The sequence below is a fragment of the Salvelinus alpinus genome, chromosome 23 (assembly GCF_045679555.1).
Source record: "Salvelinus alpinus chromosome 23, SLU_Salpinus.1, whole genome shotgun sequence".
Classification (NCBI taxonomy): domain Eukaryota; kingdom Metazoa; phylum Chordata; class Actinopteri; order Salmoniformes; family Salmonidae; genus Salvelinus; species Salvelinus alpinus.
In genome coordinates this window covers 50,934,101-50,956,373 of record NC_092108.1, presented here as the reverse complement: position 1 = coordinate 50,956,373, position 22,273 = coordinate 50,934,101, and the positions used below count along the sequence as shown (strand labels likewise).

Below are 22,273 nucleotides of genomic sequence, written 5' to 3'. Positions count from 1 at the left end.
GGGTGTCTAGCTTGATCTGAGGCCGAATAAGAGCTTTTGGAGTGACAGGTCAGCCATTTTGTCAGTTTTCCAAGGCGCGCGAAGGAGCTCCACATTGTCGAAGGAGCCGGCGAATATCTCTGGCTCTGATTTTATTTGATACATATGAGAAAAACATCATAAAGTAGGATTTTTCAACCGAGTTTGATCAGTTTATTCAACGTTTATTGGGACTTTTGGAAGTTTCCGTTCTTTGCGCCAAGAGAAGATGGGCATGTTCGCGCCACATGGCTAGCCAAGGTTGCTAATTCGACAGAAGAAATGGACATTCTAAAACCAAACAACGATTTATTCTGGACCAAGGACTCCTTGCACAACATTCTGATGGAATCTCAGCAAAAGTAAGACACAATTTATGATGTTATTTCGTATTTCTGTGGAATATGTAGAATCCAACAGGGCGGAGAATATGTGAGCGCTGTCTCACAATAATGCATTTTGTATGTTGTAGTAAAGTTATTTAAAAAAATCTAATACAGCGGTTGCATTAAGAACCAGTGTATCTTTCATTTGCTGTACAAGATGTATTTTTTAGTAAAGTTTATGATGAGTTCTTTGATTAGATTAGGTGACTGTCCAAAATATCTCCGGAGATTTTGGTGAATTGTTGCTACATATTCACAAATCAAATCAAATCAAGTTTATTTTATATAGCCCTTCGTACATCAGCTAATATCTCGAAGTGCTGTACAGAAACCCAGCCTAAAACCCCAAACAGCAAGCAATGCAGGTGTAGAAGCACGGTGGCTAGGAAAAACTCCCTAGAAAACTCCCTAAAACCTAGGAAGAAACCTAGAGAGGGACCAGGCTATGAGGGGTGGCCAGTCCTCTTCTGGCTGTGCCGGGTGGAGATTATAACAGAACTATGCCAAGATGTTCAAAATATTCATAAGTGACAAGCATGGTCAAATAATAATCATGAATCATTTTCAGTTGGCTTTTCATAGCCGATCATTAAGAGTTGAAAATAGCAGGTCTGGGACAGGTGGCGGTTCCATAACCGCAGGCAGAACAGTTGAAACTGGAATAGCAGCAAGGCCAGGTGGACTGGGGACAGCAAGGAGTCATCATGCCTGGTAGTCCTGACGTATGGTCCTAGGGCTCAGGTCCTCCGAGAGAGAGAAAGAAAGAGAGAATTAGAGAGAGCCAAGATTTTCAAAATGTTCATAAATGACAAGCATGGTCAAATAATAATCAGGAATAAATATCAGTTGGCTTTTCATAGCCGATCATTAAGAGTTGAAAACAGCAGGTCTGGGACAGGTAGGGGTTCCATAACCGCAGGCAGAACAGCTGAAACTGGAATAGCAGCAAGGCCAGGCGAACTGGGGACAGCAAGGAGTCATCATGCCCGGTTTGCCGTGACGTATGGTCCTAGGGCTCAGGTCCTCCGAGAGAGAGAAAGAAAGAGAGAAGGAAGGAGAGAATTAGAGAGAGCCAAGATTTTCAAAATGTTCATAAATGACAAGCATGGTCAAATAATAATCAGGAATAAATATCAGTTGGCTTTTCATAGCCGATCATTAAGAGTTGAAAACAGCAGGTCTGGGACAGGTAGGGGTTCCATAACCGCAGGCAGAACAGCTGAAACTGGAATAGCAGCAAGGCCAGGCGGACTGGGGACAGCAAGGAGTCATCATGCCCGGTTTGCCGTGACGTATGGTCCTAGGGCTCAGGTTCTCCGAGAGAGAAGAAAGAAAGAGAGAATGAGAGAATTAGAGAGAGCATACTTAAATTCACACAGGACACTGGATAAGATAGGAGAAGTACTCCAGGTATAACCAAATGACCCTAGCACCCCGACACATAAACTACTGCAGCATAAATACTGGAGGCTGAGACAGGAGGGGTCAGGAGACACTGTGGCCCCATCAGAAGAAACCCCCGGACAGGGCCAAACAGGAAGGATATAACCCCACCCACTTTGCCAAAGCACAGCCCCCACACCACTAGAGGGATATCTTCAACCACCAACTTACAATCCTGAGACAAGGCCGAGTATAGCCCACAAAGATCTCCACCACAGCACAAACCAAGGGGGGGCGCCAACCCAGACAGGAAGATCACGTCAGTAACTCAACCCACTCAAGTGACGCACCCCTCCCAGGGACGGCATGAAAGAGCACCAGTAAGCCAGTGACTCAGCCCCTGTAATAGGGTTAGAGGCAGAGAATCCCAGTGGAGAGAGGGGAACCGGCCAGGCAGAGACAGCAAGGGCGGTTCGTTGCTCCAGAGCCTTTCCATTCACCTTCACACTCCTGGGCCAGACTACAATGTATACTACAGACTACAATGTATAACCACGATTTGCAGCTCTAAATATGCACATTTTCGAACAAAACATAAATGTTATACATAAATGTATTGTATAACATGATGTTATAAGACTGTCATCTGATGAAGTTGTCCAAAGGTTAGTGATTAATTTTATCTATATTGCTGTTTTTGTGAAATCTATGCTGGCGGTGGTTAAATAGCTTTGTGTGTTTGGCTATTGTGATGAGCTAATATAATTCTATATTGTGTTTTCGCTGTAAAACACTTAAAAAATCTGAAATATTGGCTGGATTCACAAGATGTTTATCTTTCATTTGCTGTACACCATGTATTTTTCATAAATGTTTTATGATGCGTATTTATGTATTTCACGTTGCTCTCTGTAATTATTCTGGCTGCTTTGGTGCTATTTGTGATGGTGGCTACAATGTAAAACCAGGATTTGTAGCTATAAATATGCACATTTTCGAACAAAACATAAATGTATTGTATAACATGATGTTATAAGCTGTCATCTGATGAAGTTGTTCTAGGTTAGTGATTAATTTTATCTCTATTTGTGGGTTTTGTGAAGGCTACCTATGCGTTGGAAACATGGTGAAAATATGCCGTTGTGTGTTTGGCTATTGTGGTTAGCTAATATAAATACATATTGTGTTTTCGCTGTAAAACATTTTAAAAATCGGGAAATGATGGCTGGATTCACAAGATGTTTATCTTTCGTTTGCTGTATTGGACTTGTGATTTCATGAAAATTATATTATATGATATCCCTGTCCCGTTAGGCTAGGCTATGCTAGTCAGCTTTTTTGATGAGGATGCTCCCGGATCCGGGATTGGTATGAAGTAAAGGTTAATCACACTCTGCAGGAGAAATTATGCTATTATCACAGCAAACTTTCCTTCTGGCGATGTGGCCTTCTGTATACAGGGATCGGTTGCTATTCTTTCAAGTGTCATGCCTTCTGTGACAAACTGACCCTTGACCCCTCCATCATACCATCTACATTGATGTTTGTCTGTCTCTGTCACTAGTTCAGGCCCTAAGTGAGTCCGTAAGTATGGCTTCATTTGCTCATATACATCTTCTTCCCCCTGTCGCTTGACAGTATGAATAGTTTGGTTCCCATATTCCCCCCTTAGGATGTTGTCCAGAGTATAATTACCAACAAGCTATCTTTCCCCAGGTTCATGGTCTACTGGTGTCGAAAACTTTCCCTGACCACTTAACTCCCCTAGTTGCTGTACTAAAGAGCATTACTGGTGAATACAACCTCCTTTTACGAGATAACACTTCGCCCACACTATCCTTTGCTGCTCCATCGTCAGCAATGGTTGTGTCGACGCTATCAACCTTGTGAAATGTTTTAAGTTCGGGTAACATTAATCTGAAAGTTATCGACTGAGCTTCAGCTGATCTTGAACCCTGACACATGACGTCTATCTGTGGCAACAGAGAACATCTATATTTGTTTTGTAAACTCTCAGTATTATTACGTCTGTAGTAATCCCACACCTTGTTTAGTACAACCTACGTCCAATGTGCTAGTTCTGTTATCAAGTGGCTCCATCCATATCACCATACCATTGTGATTAGTGACCTGTCTAGTAGTTGTAGCGTTAGTTTCGACTTTACCCCAATGCATTCTCGTGTCTTCATATTTGACAACCTATTCTAAGTTAACCTGTTAGTGTGTAGGGGCGCGCTATTTTCACTTTGGGAAAAAATCCTGCCCAATTTAAACGGCCTCGTACTCTATTCTAGATCGTACAATATGCATATTATTATTACTATTGGATAGAAAACACTCTCAAGTTTCTAAAACTGTTTGAATTATATCTGTGAGTGAAACAGAACTAATTTGGCAGCAAACTTCCAGACAGGAAGTGAAAAATTTGAAAACAATGCTCTGTTCCAGGGCCTGCCTATTGAATTGCTTTATATTTATGGATTTGCATGCACTGCATACGCCTTCCACTAGATGTCAACAGGCAGTGGAAGGTGGAATGGGGTGTCTAGCTTGATCTGAGGTCGAACAAGAGCTCCTGGAATGACGTGACCACAATTTCCTTTCTCTACCTAGGCGCGGGAAGGACCTTCCTATTGGCTTCTGATAAGCGTTTGGTATACATGGCTAATATCTCCGGCTTTGTTTTTATTTGATACATATTAGAAAAACATCATAAAGTAGGTTTTTTCAACCGAGTTTCATCAGTTTATTTAACGTTTAATGGGTCTTTTGGAGTTTTCCATTCTATGCGTCGAGAGGAGATGGACATGTTCGCGCCACATGGCTAGCTAAGGTTGCTAATTCGACAGGAGAGAAGGACATTCTAAAACCAAACAACGATTTATTCTGGACCAAGGACTCCTTGTACAAGATTCTGATGGAAGTTCAGCAAAAGTAAGACAACATTTATGATGTTATTTCGTATTTTTGTGTGAAATGTTTAGTCCTATTCTCCGCCCTTTTAGCGGGCGCTGTCTCGCAATAACGCAAGCTGCATGTCGTACTAAAGTTATTTTTAAAAATCTAACACAGCGGTTGCATTAAGAACCAGTGTATCTTTCATTTGCCATACAACAAGTATTTTTATGTAAAGTTTATGAGTTATTTGGTCAGATTAGGTGAGTGTCAGAAATATATCCGGACATTCTGGGAAAAAGTTGTTACATTTTCACAATGTATAACCACGGTTTGCAGCTCTAAATATGCACATTTTCGAACAAAACATAAATGTTTTGTGTAACATGATGTTATAAGACTGTCATCTGATGAAGTTGTCCAAAGGTTAGTGATTTATTTTATATTTATTGCTGGTTTTTGCTAAAGCTATCTTTGCAGTGAATAAATGCGGTTGTGTGTTTGGCTATTGTGGTAAGCTAATATATTTCTATATTGTGTTTTCTCTGTAAAACACTTAAAAAATCTGAAATATTGGCTGGATTCACAAGATGTTTATCTTTCATTTGCTGTACACCATGTATTTTTCATAAATTATTTATGATGAGTATTTAGGTATTTCACGTTGCTCTCTGTAATTATTCTGGCTGCTTCGGTGCTATTTGTGATTGTAGCTGCAATGTAAAACTATGATTTATACCTCAAATATGCACATTTTTCGAACAAAACATAAATGTACTGTGTAACATGTTATAAGACTGTCATCTGATGAAGTTGTTTCTTGGTTAGTGACTAATTATATCTATATTTTGTCGGTTATTTGAAAGCTACCTATGCAGTGGATAAATAGCGTTGTTTGGCTATTGTGGTGAGCTAACATAAATATATATTGTGTTTTCGCTGTAAAACATTTAAAAAATCGGACATGTTGGCTGGATTCACAAGATGTTTATCTTTCATTTGCTGTATTGCACTTGTTAATGTGTGGAAGTTAAATATTTCAATTTTTTTTTTTGTGAATTTCGCGCTCTGCGAAGGCAGCGGAATGTTGTGGGTGTTCCGCTAGCGGAACCCCGGGGCGAGAAAGGTTAAAACATCTTTGGGATTGTTGTCCCTTCCACGGGACGGTTGAGCTAATGTAGGCTCATGCAATTAGCATGAGGTTGTAAGTAACAAGAACATTTCCCGGGACATAGACATATCTGATATTGGCAGAAAGCTTTAATTATTGTTAATCTAACTGTGCTGTCCAGTTTACAGTAGCTATTACAGTGAAAGAATACCATGCTATTGTTTGAGGAGAGTGAACTATTTTGAACATGATAAGTTCTAAATGAACAAATTAGGCACATTTGGGCAGTCTTGATACAACATTTTGAACAGAAATGCTAGTCTAAAACGTTGCACATACACTGTCACCATCTAGTGACCACAATCTAAATTGCACCTGGGCTGGAATAATACATTATGGCCTTTCTCTTGCATTTCAAAAATGATGGTACAAAAAAAATACAAAAGAATGGTTAGTTTTTTCTATGTATTGTCTTTTACCAGATCTATTGTGTTATATTCTACTACATTCCTTTCATATTTCCATAAACTTGTAAGTGTTTCCTTTCAAATGTTTCCAAGAATATGCATATCCTTGCTTCAGGGCCTGAGCTACAGGCAGTTAGATTTGGGTATGTCATTTTAGGCGAAGAGGTTTTAAGGGCAAGAGGGAGATTTGGCTCCAAAGCTCAACTCCCTTATCACTGCATACTCCCTTATCACTGCATACAAAAGGACCAAGACCTCCATCACGGAAACAAAAGAAAAACTACACCACAACCCATAACTGACAGAATTTGTTTTTAAAGCTCATACATGTTGTTCATTAGATGATAGAATGACTAACTACTCTATGTCACGCCCTGACCATAGTTTTCTTTGTATGTTTTATGTTTTGGTTGGTCAGGGTGTGATCTGTGTGGGCATTCTATGTTGTATGTCTGGTTTGTCTATTTCTATGTGTTTGGCCTGATATGGTTCTCAATCAGAGACAGGTGTTTTGCGTTGTCTCTGATTGGGAACCATATTTAGGTAGCCTGTTTTGTATTGTGGGTTGTGGGTTTTTGTCTATGTGTAGTGTTTGTGTCAGCACTAGTTTTCATTAGCTTCACGTTCGTCGTTTATTGTTTTGTATTAGTTTGTCAAGTGTTCTTCATTTCTCGTCTTCGTTAACTTTTACTGCCTCAGAAACCCGGATCCGGGAGCACCCCCCACCCCCCACACACTGATTAGCATAGATAGCATAGCTTCAGAAGTAGATAGTAGCATCTAAATATCATTAAATCACAAGTCCAAGACACCAGATGAAAGATACAGATCTTGTGAATAAAGCCACCATTTCAGATTTTTAAAATGTTTTACAGGGAAGACAAAATATGTAAATCTATTAGCTAAACACGTTAGCAAAATACACCACTATTCTAACTCCATCAGTTTCTTACTCCTTCAGGTGCTATCACCAATTCGGCTCAACTAAGATATTGATAGCCAATAACCTATAAAAAAAACCATCAGATGACAGTCTGATAACATATTCATGGTATAGGATAGTTTTTGTTAGAAAAAAGTGCATATTTCAGGTAGAAATCACAGTTTACAATTGCACCGACCATCACAAATCCACTAGAATTACTAGATAGAGCAACGTGTATGACCAATTTACTCATCATAAAACATTTCATAAGAATAGACAAAGCATAGCAATGGAAAGACCCAGATCTTGTGATTCCAGACAATATTTCAGATTTTCTAAGCGTTTTACAGCGAAAACACAATAAATCGATAAGTTAGCATACTACATGTGAAAACGTTACCAGAGCATCGATTCCAGCCAAAGAGCGCTATAACGTAATCACCGCCAAAAGATATTAATTTTTTCACTAACCTTCTCAGAATTCTTCCGATGACACTCCTGTAACATCATTTTACAACATACATATACAGTTTGTTCGAAAAGGTGCATATTTAGCCATACAAAACCGTGGTTACACAATGAAAATACTAGGAAATCAAGCCTCAATATGTCTGACGTCATCTATCAGAGTGATCTAGTTTAATTAAAAGCTAATCATATACTTGACTAAAAAATACAGGGTTGACAGGAATCGAAAGACAAATTAGTTCTTAATGCAACCGCTGATTTACATTTTTAAAATTATCCTTACTTTTCAATACAGGGTTGGCCAAGTGAAGCTATACAAAACAAAATGGCGAAAAATGCGTTTAAAATATTTCGACAGAAACACGGTTTATCATATTAAATATTGCTTACTTTGAGCTGATCTTCCATCATATTCTTGGGCAATGTATCCTTTCTATGTTATAAACGTCTTTTGGTCGATAGATGTCCTCTGTCCTTCGAAATGTCCACTAACAACGACCGAGACCGCGAAACGTTCCCAAAGCTAGAAAGTGCACGACAAATAAATTCCTCAGAATCGCACTAAACGGATATAAATTGCTATAAAACGTTTCAAATTAACTACATTATGATGTTTTTAACAACTATAACGACTGAAAACATGACCGGAGAAATATAGCTGGTTAGAAAACGATTTGGAACGAGACAGGTCCGATGGCCTTCACGCTTGAGGCGCACGTTGAGAAAGAGGGGTCTCTGTACATTTTTGTCATTTATAATGGCTGTGAACGTCCCATCGAGTTCATTGAAAACGTGATGACGTACAGACACCCAGAGGAAGACGTAGGTAGTGTCGGTTTCTTCATATCATTCACTGTGGCCTTATAAACAGACCCCAGATCAGAGGTAAAAATTTCTGAAATCTGAACCCTGTCATGAAAAGTGCTGTAAAAATTGTTCTGTACCACTCAGAGACAAAATTTCAACTCCTATAGAAACTATAGACTGTTTTCTATCCAATAATAACAATAATATGCATATTGTACGATCAAGAATTTAGCACGAGGCAGTTTAATTTGGAAATGTAAAAAAAAAAATAATGCTAACAGCTCCCCCTATTGACAAAAGGTTAACTTCTACTTGGTGACAATCCCGGATCCGGGAGCACCCTCATCAGTAAAAAAGCTGACTAGCATAGCCTAGCATAGCGCCACAAGTAAATACTAGCATCTAAATATCATGAAATCACAAGTCCAAGACACCAGATGAAAGATACACATCTTGTGAATCCAGCCATCATTTCCGATTTTTAAAATGTTTTACAGGGAAAACACAATATGTATTTCTATTAGCTAACCACCATAGCAAAAGACTCAACCGCATATTTTCACCATTTTTTTTACCGCATAGGTAGCTATCACAAAACCGACCAAATAAAGATATAAATAGTCACTAACCAAGAAACAACTTCATCAGATGACAGTCTGATAACATATTTATTGTATAGCATATGTTTTGTTCGAAGAATTTGCATATTTCAGGTATAAATCATAGTTTTACATTGCAGCCACCATCACAAAATCTCACCAAAGCAGCTAGAATAACTACAGAGACCAACGTGAATTACCTAAATACTCATCATAAAACATTTTTTGAAAAATACATGGTGTACAGCAAATTAAAGACAAACATCTTGTGAATCCAGCCAATATTTCAGATTTTTTTAAGTGTTTTACAGCGAAAACACAATGTAGCATTATATTAGCTTACTACAATATCCAACCACACAACAGCATTGATTCAAGGCAACGCTAGCGATAGCGACAAAACCAGCAAAAGATATTAATTATTTCACTAACCTTCATAAACTTCCTCAGATGACAGTCCTATAACATCATATTACACAATACATATATGGTTTGTTCGAAAATTTGCATATTTAGCGGCACAAATCGTGGTTGAACAATGTGAATACGTAGTGAAAATGCAGAAATATTGTCCGGAGAAATCTTGGAGAGGCACCTATTCTAATCAAATAACTAATCATAAACTTTACTAAAAAATACATGTTGGACAGCAAATTAAAGATACACTACTTTTTGATGCAACCGCTGTGTTAGATTTTTAAAAATAACTTTAGTACGACATACAGCTTACGTTATAGCGAGACAGCGCCCAAAATATACGTCTAAACATTTTCGACAGAAATATGAAATAACATCATAAATGATTCCTACTATTTGATGAGCTTCCATCAGAATCTTGTACAAGTTGTCCTTTGTCCAGAATAATCGTTGTTCGGTTGTAGAATGTCGTCTTCATCTGTAGAACGCTAGCCAATGCTAGCCATGCGGCACAGAAGTGTCCAACTCACCAGAACGCATAACGAAGAAAATACCGAAAATCGGAATAAACTTATATAAACTGATATAAGTCGGTTTAATATAACTAGTTGATGATGTTTTTAACACATATATCAAATAAAATCAGAGCCGGATATATCTAACGCCTATAACGAAAGCTTTTCAGAACGCAATCCTGAGGTCTGTCTCGCGCCAAGCCGAACGGTGAAAAGACAACACCCACCTTTCCAAGAGCTCTTGTTCGGCCTCAGATAGAGCTATACACCCCATTCCAATTCTCACTGCCTACTGACATCTAGTGGAAGGCGTATGCAGTGCATGTAGACCCAAAGATTTCATGCAAAATAATAGGCTGACCCTGGAACAGAGCCCCCGATTTCAGATTTTTCAGTTCCTGACAGGAAGTTTGCTGCAAAATGAGTTCTGTTTTACTCACAGATATAATTCAAACGGTTTTAGAAATTAGAGAGTGTTTTCTATCCAATAGTAATAATAATATGCATATTGTACGAGCAAGAATTGAGTACGAGGCAGTTTAATTTGGGAACGATTTTTTACAAAGTGAAAACAGCCCCCCCCCTATTGAGAAAAGGTTAAATAAATCAAGAATGTATTCATTTCACGCTGAGCCTTGGTCCTCCTCTCTTCAACGTTACGACCAGCGTGACAGAATAACCCACCAAAATCGGACCAAGCAGCGTGAAAGAGAGGAACAGCGCGTTGTGGAAAAATGGACTTGGGAGGAGATTCTGGACGGTAAGGGACCATGGGCACAGGCTGGTGAATATCGCCGCCCTAAAGCTGAGCTGGAGGCAGCGAAAGCGGAGAGGCGGTGGTATGAGGAGGCTGCACGTAAGCGCGGCTGGAAGCCAGAGAGGCAGCCCCAAACATTTATTGGGGGGGTGCACACGGGGAGTGGTGTTAAGCCAGGTAGGAGACCTGAGCCAACTCCCCGTGCTTACCGTGGAGAGCGTCATATCGGGCAGGCACCGTGTTATGCGGTGGAGCGCACGGTGTCCCCGGTGCGTGTGCATAGCCCGGTGAGGTACATTCCAGCACCTCGTATCGGCCGGGCTAGAGTGGGCATCGAGCCAGGTGCCATGAAACCGGCTCTACGCATCTGGTCACCAGTGTGTCTCCTTGGGCCGGGGTACATGGCACCAGCCCTACACATGGTGTCACCGGTTCGCTAGCACAGCCCAGTGCGGGCTATTCCACCTTGCCGCACTGGCCTGGCTAAGGGGAGCGTTCAGCCAGGTAGGGTTGGGCAGGCTCGGTGCTCGAGATCTGAAGTGCGTCTCCACGGTCCGGTTTATCCGGTGCCTTCTCCACGCACCAGTCCGCCTGTGACAGCTTCTCGCACCAGCCCAGTACCACTAGTGCCTACACCACGCACCAGGCTTTCTGTGGGTCTACAGAGCCCTGTACGCCCTGTTTCTCCTCCCCGCACTCGCCCGGAGGTGCATGTCCCCAGCCCGGTACCACCAGTTCCGGCACCACGCACCAGGCCAACTGTGCGCCTCCAGGGTCCAGTATGCCCTGTTCCTTCTCCCCGCACTAGCCTTGAGGTGCGTGTCCCCAGCCCGGTACCACCAGTTCCAGCAGCACGCACCAGGCCTACTGTGCGCCTCCAGGGTCCAGTATGCCCTGTTCCTGCTCTCCGCACTAGCCTTGAGGTGCGTGTCCCCAGCCCGGTACCACCAGTTCCGGCACCACGCACCAGGCCTACAGTGCACCTCGGCAAGCCTGAGCTGCCCGTCTGCCCAGCGCCGTCTGAGCTGCCCGTCTGCCCAGCGCCGTCTGAGCTGCCCGTCTGCCCAGCGCCGCCTGAGCTGCCCGTCTGTCCAGCGCCGCCTGAGCTGCCCGTCTGGCCAGCGCCGCCTGGGCTGCCCGTCTGTCCAGCGCCGACTGAGCTGCCCGTCTGTCCAGCGCCGCCTGAGCTGCCCGTCTGCCCAGCGCCGCCTGAGCTGCCCGTCTGTCCAGCGCCGCCTGAGCTGCCCGTCTGGCCAGCGCCGCCTGGGCTGCCCGTCTGTCCAGCGCCGATTGAGCTGCCCGTCTGTCCAGCGCCACCTGAGCTGCCCGTCTGTCCAGCGCCGCCTGAGCCGCCCGTCTGTCCAGCGCCGCCTGAGCCGCCCGTCTGTCCAGCGCCGTCAGAGCCGCCCGTCTGTCCTGAGCCGCTAGAGCCGTCTGTCAGTCAGGAGCCGCTAGAGCCGTCCGTCAGTCAGGAGCCGCCCGCCAGTCAGGAGCTGCCAGAGCAGCCCGCCAGTCAGGAGCTGCCAGAGCCGCCCATCAGTCATGAGCTGCTCTTCAGTCATGAGCTGCCCTTCAGTCATGAGCTGCACTTCAGTCATGAGCTACCCCTCAGTCATGAGCTGCCCCTCAGTCCGGAGCTGCCCCTCAGTCCGGAGCTGCCCCTCAGTCCGGAGGCGCCCCTCAGTCCAGAGGCGCCCCTCAGTCCAGTGGGGTCATTTAGGAGGGTCGCCGTTCCTAGGAGGCCATGGAAGCGGGGATTGACTATGGTGGAGTGGGGGCCACATCCAGCGCCAGAGCCGCCACCGCGGGCAGATGCCCACCCAGACCCTCCCCTATAGGTTCAGGTTTTGCGGCCGGATTCCGCACCTTGGGGGGGGGGGGGGGGGGGGGGGGGGGGTACTGTCACGCCCTGACCATAGTTTTCTTTGTATGTTTTATGTTTTGGTTGGTCAGGGTGTGATCTGTGTGGGCATTCTATGTTGTATGTCTGGTTTGTCTATTTCTATGTGTTTGGCCTGATATGGTTCTCAATCAGAGACAGGTGTTTTGCGTTGTCTCTGATTGGGAACCATATTTAGGTAGCCTGTTTTGTATTGTGGGTTGTGGGTTTTTGTCTATGTGTAGTGTTTGTGTCAGCACTAGTTTTCATTAGCTTCACGTTCGTCGTTTATTGTTTTGTATTAGTTTGTCAAGTGTTCTTCATTTTTCGTCTTCGTTAAATAAATCAAGAATGTATTCATTTCACGCTGCGCCTTGGTCCTCCTCTCTTCAACGTTACGACGAGCGTGACACTCTAGCTCCACAATGAGGGTGCAGGCCGGGCAGCAGGCTGTTAGCCAGCCTGCCAGCTTAGTGAAGTCTGCCATTAGCACAGTCAGTGTAGTCAGCTCAGCTATCCCCATTGAGACCGTGTCTGTGTCTCGAACTAGGTTGGGCAAAACATGGCGCCCATAATCCAACATTTATTTTTGATGATGTCACAAAGCTAACTAAAAAGCAACATTCCCCAAGAGAGGATGGCTTTCCCTTCAGCGGTGGTGAATTAAAGAACTTCTTCGAAGAAATGATCATGAGAAGGCAAATTACAGACTCCTCTTTAAATCTGCGTATTTCTCCAAAGCTCAGTTGTCCTGAGTCTGCACAACTTTGCCAGGACCTAGGATCAAGGGAGACACTCACGTTTTTTAATCCTATATCTCTTGACACATTCATGAAAACAGTCTTGGCCTCTAAAACGTCAAGCTGCATACTGGACCCTATTCCAACTAAACTACTGAAAGAGCTGCTTCCTGTGCTTGGCCATCCTATGTTGACCATAATAAACAGCACCCTATCCACAGGATGTGTACCAAACTCACTAAAAGTGTCAGTAATAAAGCTGAAAAAGCCAAACCTTGACGCAGAAAATATAAAGAACTATCGGCCTGTATTTCTCTCAATAAAAAAAAGCTGTTGCCCAGCAACTCACTGCGTTCCTGAAGACAAACAATGTATATGAAACGCTTCAGTCTGGTTTTAGACTCCATCATAGCACTGAGACTGCACTCGTGAAGGTGGTAAATTACCTTTTAATAGTGTCAGACCAAGGCACTGCATCTGTCCTCGTGCTCCTAGACCTTAGTGCTATTTTTGACATCATCGATCACCAAATTCTTTTGGAGAGATTGGAAACCCAATTTGTCTACACGGACAAGTTCTGGCCTGGTTTAGATCTTATCTGTCGGAAAGATATCAGTTTGTCTCTGTGGATGGTTTGTCCTCTGACAAATCAACTGTAAGTTTCAGTGTTCCTCAAGGTTCTGTTATAGGACAACTATTGTTTTCACTATATATATATTTACATCTTGGTGATGTCATTCAGAAACATAATGTTAACTTTCACTGCTATGCGGACGATACACAGCTGTACATTTCGATGAAACATGGTGAGGCCCCAAAATTGCCCTCCCTAGAAGCCCTCCCTAGAAGTGTTTCAGACATAAGGAAGTGGATGGCAGCACATTTTTACTTTTAAACTCAGGCAAACTGAGATGCTAGTTCTAGGTTCCAAGAAACAAAGAGATCTGACAATTAATCTTGATGGTTGTACAGTCGTCTCAAATAAAACTGTGAAGGACCTCAGCATTACTCTAGACCCTGAACTCTCGTTTGATGAACATATTAACACTATTTCATTGACAGCTTTTTTCCATCTTCATAACATTGCAAAAATCTGAAACTTACTTTCCAAAATGATGCATAAAAGTTAATCCATGCTTTTGTCACTTCTAGATTAGACTACCTCAATGCTCTACTTTTTGGCTACCCGGATAAAGCACTAAATAAACTTCAGTTAGTGCTAAACACGGCTGCTAGAATCTTGACTAGAACCCCAAAAATGTGGTCATATTACTCCAGTGCTTCCTGTTAAGGCTAAGGCTGATTTCAAGGTTTTACTGCTAACCTACAAAGCATTACATGGGCTTGCTCCTACCTATCTCTCCAATTTGGTCCTGCCGTACATACCTACACATACGCTACTGTCACAAGACGCAGACCTGCTTATTGTCCCTAGAAATTCTAAGCAAACAGCTGGAGACAGGACTTTCTCCTATAGAGTCTACGTCTCTCTCTTTTTATGGAGAGAGACATAGACTCGGTCTCGACCTTTAAGTCTTTATTGAAGACTCATCTCTTCAGTAGGTCCTATGATTAAGTGTAGCCTGGCCCAGGGGTGTGAAGTTGAACGGAGAGGCACTGGAGCGATGAACCACCCATGCTGTCTCTGTCGGGCCAGTTCCCCTCTCTCCACCGGGATTCTCTTTCTCTAACTCTATTACGGGGGCTGAGTCGCTGGCTTACTGGTGCTCTTCCATCCCATCCCTAGGAGGGGTGCATCACTTGAGTGGGTTGAGTCACTGACGTGATCTTCCTGTCCGGGTTTGGCGCCCCCCTCGGGTTTGTGCCGTAGGGGAGATCTTCGTGAGCTATACTCAGCCTTGTCTCAGTAGTGTAGTAAGTTGGTGGTTTGAAGATATCCCTCTAGTGGTGTGGGGGCTGTCCTTTGGCAAAGTGGATGGGGTTATATCCAGCCTGGTTGGCCCTGTCCGGGGGTATCGTCGGACGAGGCCACAGTGTCTCCCGACTCCTCCTGTCTCAGCCTCCAGTATTTATGCTGAAATAGTTTTTAAAAATGTATATGTTGGGGGGCTAGGGTCAGTTTGTTTTATCTGGAGTATTTCTCCGGTCTTATAGGGTGTCCTGTTTTAATTTAATTATGCTTCCTCTAATCCTCTCCTTCTCCATGCCTCAGGACTACCTGGCCTGATGACTGCTTGCTGTCCCCAGTCCACCTGGTCGTGCTGCTGCTCCAGTTTCAACTGTTCTGCACACCTCAGAGCCTGGTTCCTCTCTAGGTTTCTTCCTAGGTTCCTGCCTTTCTAGGGAGTTTTTCCCTAGCCACCGTGCTTCTTCATCTGCATTGCTTGCTGTTTGGGGTTTTAGGCTGTGTTTCTCTATAGCCCTGTGTGACATTGGCTGATGTAAAAAGGGGTTTAAAAATAAATTTGATTGATTGAGTGACTTCTTTGCACAGTCTAAAGCTATTGTAGCGACCCACTAGGTCTATCATGTCCCCCACATGATAGATCTAGTGGTTTGCTACAATACTATTTAACTGTGCATAGAAGTCATTCTAAAAACCGTTGCTTATATAACGTGTCATTACTAGTACTGCCTTCTACTTCCACACAACAACACTACAATGAGTAGTTTACAATCTGAAGAAACTGGTGAGTATGCCCTGCTCATGGGGAAAGAATGGGGGGAGGAGTTGCCCCTAGTTCAGATAGCTGATAGGGCACTGGTTTTGGGGGTTGAGGTGGATCTGAGCAAGAGTGAGTTAGACCAAGACTGAATGAACAGTGATAACCTTTTCTCTGAGTTCCACCAAGTTATTAGAGTAGGCCAGATGCTTTTACCCTCTATTAGCTAAGGGCCTTAAAACCTGGTTCACCAGTTAGTTAGCTAGCTAAAGAATGGAAACGCAAACACCACACTATTATGTGAGTGATGTACCCAATTAAAAGCCCATACTACTGGTAAAGATAGCTTTCTTCCGTAGTTGGTCAGCAACAGAGGCGTTTAGAGAAGTACCATCACTGAACTGATGGCGATGACGTTAGTCTTGCTGGTGATCTATCATGGGCCATTCATATTCTCCTTGATCAGGTAAGGTCCCTGCTGCTATTTTTCCTCACCTCCGTTCTCTCTCCAAAGGGCGCCATATACCCACCACCTCAATCATCAGAGGCAACGCTTTCAATCAATGGCTCTTTTTCATCTGGGTCAGCAATGACGTCCCTCACGCCCTCCACTGACCTCTAGAAGATCAAGGTGACCTCGCGTGCAAAGCTGCCCCCTTTGGTCACGACAAATGAGTCACAGTCCAAGAAAGAAAGGGCCTGCACTTTCCTCAACAGAAGTATTCCTCAAGCTTTTTACCATATATCTACAGGACCACTATCTCATCCATGTATAGCGCCAAAAGACAACAACACGGTAATAGTCAAGGTAGTGACAAAATCTTGTTCCTCTAATATTCTCAACGTAATCAATCGAAAAAGCCTTTGCAACTGGTCTGCAGTACGGTTTACATTTGTGGGCACCTACAGCCTCAGGTTTCACCCATCCTTGCTGAGGTCCTAAAATGTACACTGTACTACAGAATGCCCACCTCAGACATCAGAGGTACACGTCTGGAAACCCTCGCTACTTATTAAACATTTCACAATTAAGTAATTGCTCTCTGGTGGTTTGTCTGCTCTTTTCTTTCTACAATATTTTTTTTTTTAAACAACATGTATTAATTTTCACAGCCTTTTCCCATAGGGCAGATGAGAAAATGGCCTCGTTCTAATCCACATACGTTTTGAGTCAAGTGAAAAGTGGGAACACACTGTCCATTTGAGCATCTATGTCTTTATTCAATCCATTCTTTTCCCCAGCATGATACGGAAATGTCATTTTCAACCTCAAGCATTTCACCATCCCTGCCACAGAATATAAAGCTTTACTATAATAATATGGCATGAGTGTGGAAAAACCTCACTTTAGTACTAAGAAGGATTTGAATGACTCTCTATTTGCAGGCTGTTTAATGTATTTCACTCTACAGTTATACTGTTATATAGGAGGTTCGGCCAAAACCAACTCCACGCAAAGTGGACACCTGGTTAGAGGGGGGGAGCTCCTCATAATAGGGAGCTTGGGATATTCAGTGCTTTATATACAAACTAATAATAGTATTTTAGCCCGTACAGTTGCTCCCTTTAAATATGCATGCAGAATTCATACAAACACACAGAACTCACACAAAAGTTCAGAAATGTTGTCAGTTAATTAATTTAATTAAACAAGTATTTGATATGTATTTTAAATTACAAGATGCTAGTGACCATAGGGTCCTTACTATAAGGAGCTACTGGAGAACTCGAGGCCAAACCTTCAGCCGGAAATAAAACTATCCAGGACTGCATCTGGGGGTAATTGTGTCATTTTCAAATCTGCATACTGCAGAGAAAAGAGTAGGAAGCAGAAAACCGTGACACATTCAAATCCTGTATGAAAAGCAGACCTGGGTTCAAACAGTATGTGTTTCCTTTCAAAGACTTTGAGCAATTGAGCCTGCCTGGACTTTGAGGTCATTTGTGATTTAGTACGGTACCCTGTGTCACCACTTCATTGCTCCAGACCAGCGAAAGGGGGAGTTAGAGCACTGATTATGCTTTTGGGTCCTAATGTGTCTCTAACTGACAATGAATTGGGGACATAAACCAAAATAGAAACTGATAATTGTACACGACTTCAGTATTACTTACTAAAACTGTTGTTACACTAAGGTTTTTTAAATTATATTTTGTTAGGATTATTTTGCTCTTACTGTAGTAGTGTAGCCCACTCCCGACCGGTCATGATGTACAGTGCCTGAGTGGTGCAATGGTCTAAGGCAGTGCAAGCTGTGTTGCTACAGATGTTGGTTCAATACCTGTGCCGGCCTCGACTTGGAGACTCAGGAGATGACTGTAGGTTTTTAGTTTCTCTCCCCCTAGAAACAGAAATAAATAATTCTAAATAGCAAACTGGCTTTATTTACAAATTAGTTACAAATGTCTCACCCCATGTTCAAGAATGGCCTTTTTCCTCGCTCATTTTATGTTATTTGAAAACAAAATAATCTCCAAAATATTGTTATTTTTTAAACAAAGTGATTATTATTATGATTAATTTAGAATTATATAAAAGCCTCTTGGAAATTCTCACAGATATATTATTAACACTGTTATTAGCAGGACAATATATATTGGTCATGGCTCCCGAGTGGCGCACAACGGGATTGCCTTGCAGTTCACCAGGTGTACACTGAAAGTACGGGAGGTACAAGGCGGGGAGCACGGGATGAGCCGCAGAGCCACGCACAGAAGACAGACCTAGCCCATGGGGATTGGAGGAGGAGGAAGGGGGGGGGGGGTGGCCCGCCACACCGGGTAGCACAGAGATGGATTGGACCAAGGTGCAGCGTGGTAGGCGTACATTTTACTTTTATTTAAATGACACCGAAAAAACAACAAAATACAAAAACGAACGTAAAGCTACATGCAGTGCAGAAAGCAACTACACACAAACAAGATCCCACAAACTAAAGGTGGAAAAAAGGCTGCCTAAGTATGATCCCCAATCAGAGACAACGATAGACAGCTGCCTCTGATTGGGAACCATACCCGGCCAACAAAGAAATAGAAAAACTAGAATGCCCACCCAAATCACACCCGACCTAACCAAATAGAGAAATAAAAACGCTCTCTAAGGTCAGGGCGTGACACTAGGGAAACGTTCCCGTTGTTCTTAGTGCCAGTCTGCACGTTCAAACTAATAATGGGATCGTTATGCTTTCCTTAATAAAACAATGATAAAAATAGTCTTTCAAAATGGCGATGTTTATTTAGTTATAGATTCATAACAATTTACTATGAGAATAAATATCACTGAATTACAGAAATATCCTCCATAAGTAATTATTGGCGAAGATCCACGTCATATTTTTCGATATACTATAGGCCTACCATAGGCGACATGAGTCTCACTAGTGTTGAGTAATGTGCTGTTAAAAGTGGTGTAGGTTTATTAAAAACTTCTTGTCAATAGGGGGGCGCTGTTTTCACTTTGGAAAAAATCGTGCCCAATTTAAACGGCCTCGTACTCTATTCTAGATCATACAATATGCATATTATTATTATTATTACTTTTGGATAGAAAACACTCTCAAGTTTCTAAAACTGTTTGAATTATATCTGTGAGTAAAACAGAACTCATTTGGCAGCAAACTTCCATACAGGAAGTGAAAAATCTGAAAACGAGGCTCTGTTTCAGGGCCTGCCTATTCAACTGGCTTTTATTTATCGATATACATGCACTTCATACGCCTTCCACTAGATGTCAACAGGCAGTGGAAGGTGGAATGGGGTGTCTAGCTTGATCTGAGGCCGAACAAGAGCTTTTGGAGTGACAGGTCTGCCATTTTGTCAGTTTTCCAAGGCGCACGAAGGAGCTCCACATTGTCTTCTGAAAAGCGTTCGGTATACACGGCGAATATCTCCGGCTCTGATTTTATTTGATACATATTAGAAAAACATCATAAAGTAGTTTTTTTCAACCGAGTTTTATCAGTTTATTCAACGTTTATTGGGACTTTTGGAGTTTTCCGTTCTTTGCACCAAGAGAGGATGGGAATGTTAGCAACCTTGGCTAGCATTGTGGCGCGAATTCGACAGAAGAAATGGACATTCTAAAACCAAACAAAGATTTATTCTGGACCAAGGACTCCTCGTACAAGATTCTGATGGAAGCTCAGCAAAAGTAAGAAAACATTTATGATGTTATTTCGTATTTCTGTGGAATATGTAGAATCCAACAGTGCGGAGAATATGTGAGCGCTGTCTCACAATAATGTATTTTGTATGTTGTAGTAAAGTTATTTAAAAAAAATCTAACACAGCGGTTGCATTAAGAACCAGTGTATCTTTCATTTGCCATACAACAAGTATTTTTATGTAAAGTCTATGATGAGTTCTTTGGTCAGATTAGGTGAGTGTCCAAAATATCTCCGGACATTCTGGGAAAATGTTGCTACGTATTCACAATGTATAACCACGATTTGCAGCTCTAAATATGCACATTTTCGAACAAAACATAAATGTATTGTATAACTTGATGTTATAAGACTGTCATCTGATGAAGTTGTCCAAAGGTTAGTGAATAAATGTATATCTTTTGCTGGTTTTTTCGCTATCGCTACCTTTGCTGTGAATGAATGCGGTTGTGTGGTTGGCTATTGTAGTAAGCTAATATAATGCTATATTGTGTTTTCGCTGTAAAACACTTAAAAAATCTGAAATATTGGCTGGATTCACAAGATGTTTGTCTTTCATTTGGTGTCTTGGACTTGTGATTTCATGATATTTATATGCTAGTATTTACTTGTGGCGCTATGCTAGGCTATGCTAGTCAGCTTTTTTACTGATGAGGATGCTCCTGGATCCGGGATTGTGACCAAGTAGAAGGTAAATGATATCCCTGTCCCGTTAGGCTAGGCTATGCTAGTCAGCTTTTTCGATGAGGAGGATCCTGGATCCGGGAGGGTGATGAAGTAGAGGTTAAGCCCCGCACCATGTCACTCCATCCTTGCTGTGTGTATGTGTGTGAGAGAGTTTTTTTCTTTGACATCTGATGGGAGAAATTACTGATTTACAGTTCATGAGGGTTGCCTAATCACACAAATGAAGTTTTAGAAAGATCTGACCTTTTTAACCCTTCGATACAGCCCCTATGTTCCAAATTTAAGGTACTTCCGGTTGACACAGGAAGCTGAACGTGAATACATATCCTCCTTGGGGTAGGTTCTTACAGAATATTAAGTTTTAAGTCTTTACGTTAAGAACTGACTGATATACAGAGGGTTGAATGAGTGTGTGTGATTTCAGAAAATCACAGAAATCTCGCAGTGCTCCGTAACCCACCTTAACGGATTCGTCTGAACACGCCGCAACTGGATCTGTAACTTTTTGAAGAAAAAAAACATATTTCTTTGAGCATCACCAATTGTACATAGTACGATTTCTCTTAAATTACGATAGATAAATGTCTGGGTAGGTTCAAGTACGTGACGTGAAGCGGTCAAATTAGCGCTCTTTTTTCGTTTTTGATCTTCAATCCCAGAAAAATGGCCTTAACTCAAAAAGCGTTGAGACCACGACACCATCTTTTTCGGGGCTATCTGCCCATTATGCCAAACCTATGCTCACCAAGTTTCGTCTTCAAAGTATTTTCCATTTAGGAGAAATGGCCATGCCGTGATTAGGGATGTTTTGTACATTTTCAATAAGATTCCATTCGCCATCTGGTGGAATTTACCGGGACAGCGGAAAAATGACAAAAATTTGAACATTTTATAAAACGGACACCGAATGTCCGAGAGACTTCGTTCGATGACTTCCCGGAAGATCTGGCCCCGGTGCATGGCCCGTCGCCATCCGCACATTTTACAAACATTCGCGGACGTCTAGTAAGGGACCATACATTTGCAATATGGAGTTTCTCATCGATCATACAGCAAATGCCAAAAAGTGCCCTTCAGGTATGTAAGCGCTCCTGAGATCTAGTTTGGTGAAGAAGTGCGCCCCGTGCATTGACTCAATCGCTGTGCCTATGTGCGGTAGTGGGTAACTATACCTCACAGTGATCTGGTTCAGACCTCGATAATCAATACACGGGCGCAGACCTCCCTCCTTATTCACAAAAAATTTACTCGAGGAGGCGGGTGAAGTGGAGGACCGAATGTACCCCTGACGCAGGGATTCGGAGGCATATGTTTCCATAGCCGCCGTCTCCGCCTGTGAGAGGGGAAACACGTGACTCCTGGGAAGTGCAGCGTGAGAGCCCTCTGTTGCCAAGAAACAGTGTGGTTATGACAAGCTAACCAGGGTAGGCCT

General features: G+C 42.6%; 1 long non-coding RNA gene across 4 annotated transcripts in view; it reads right to left on the bottom strand.

Moving 5' to 3' along the window:
- Positions 1–313: 313 nt before the first annotated feature.
- The window catches only part of LOC139551225 (uncharacterized), a 35,848-nt gene continuing 13,888 nt past the window's right edge, over positions 314–22,273 (bottom strand). For all 4 annotated transcript variants that reach the window (XR_011670229.1, XR_011670230.1, XR_011670232.1 and 1 more), the window contains exons 4-5: positions 18,274–18,333; positions 314–1,718 (exon numbers count right to left, since the gene is read on the bottom strand). This is a non-coding gene — a long non-coding RNA (uncharacterized lncRNA). The remainder of the gene's footprint in view (positions 1,719–18,273; positions 18,334–22,273) is intronic.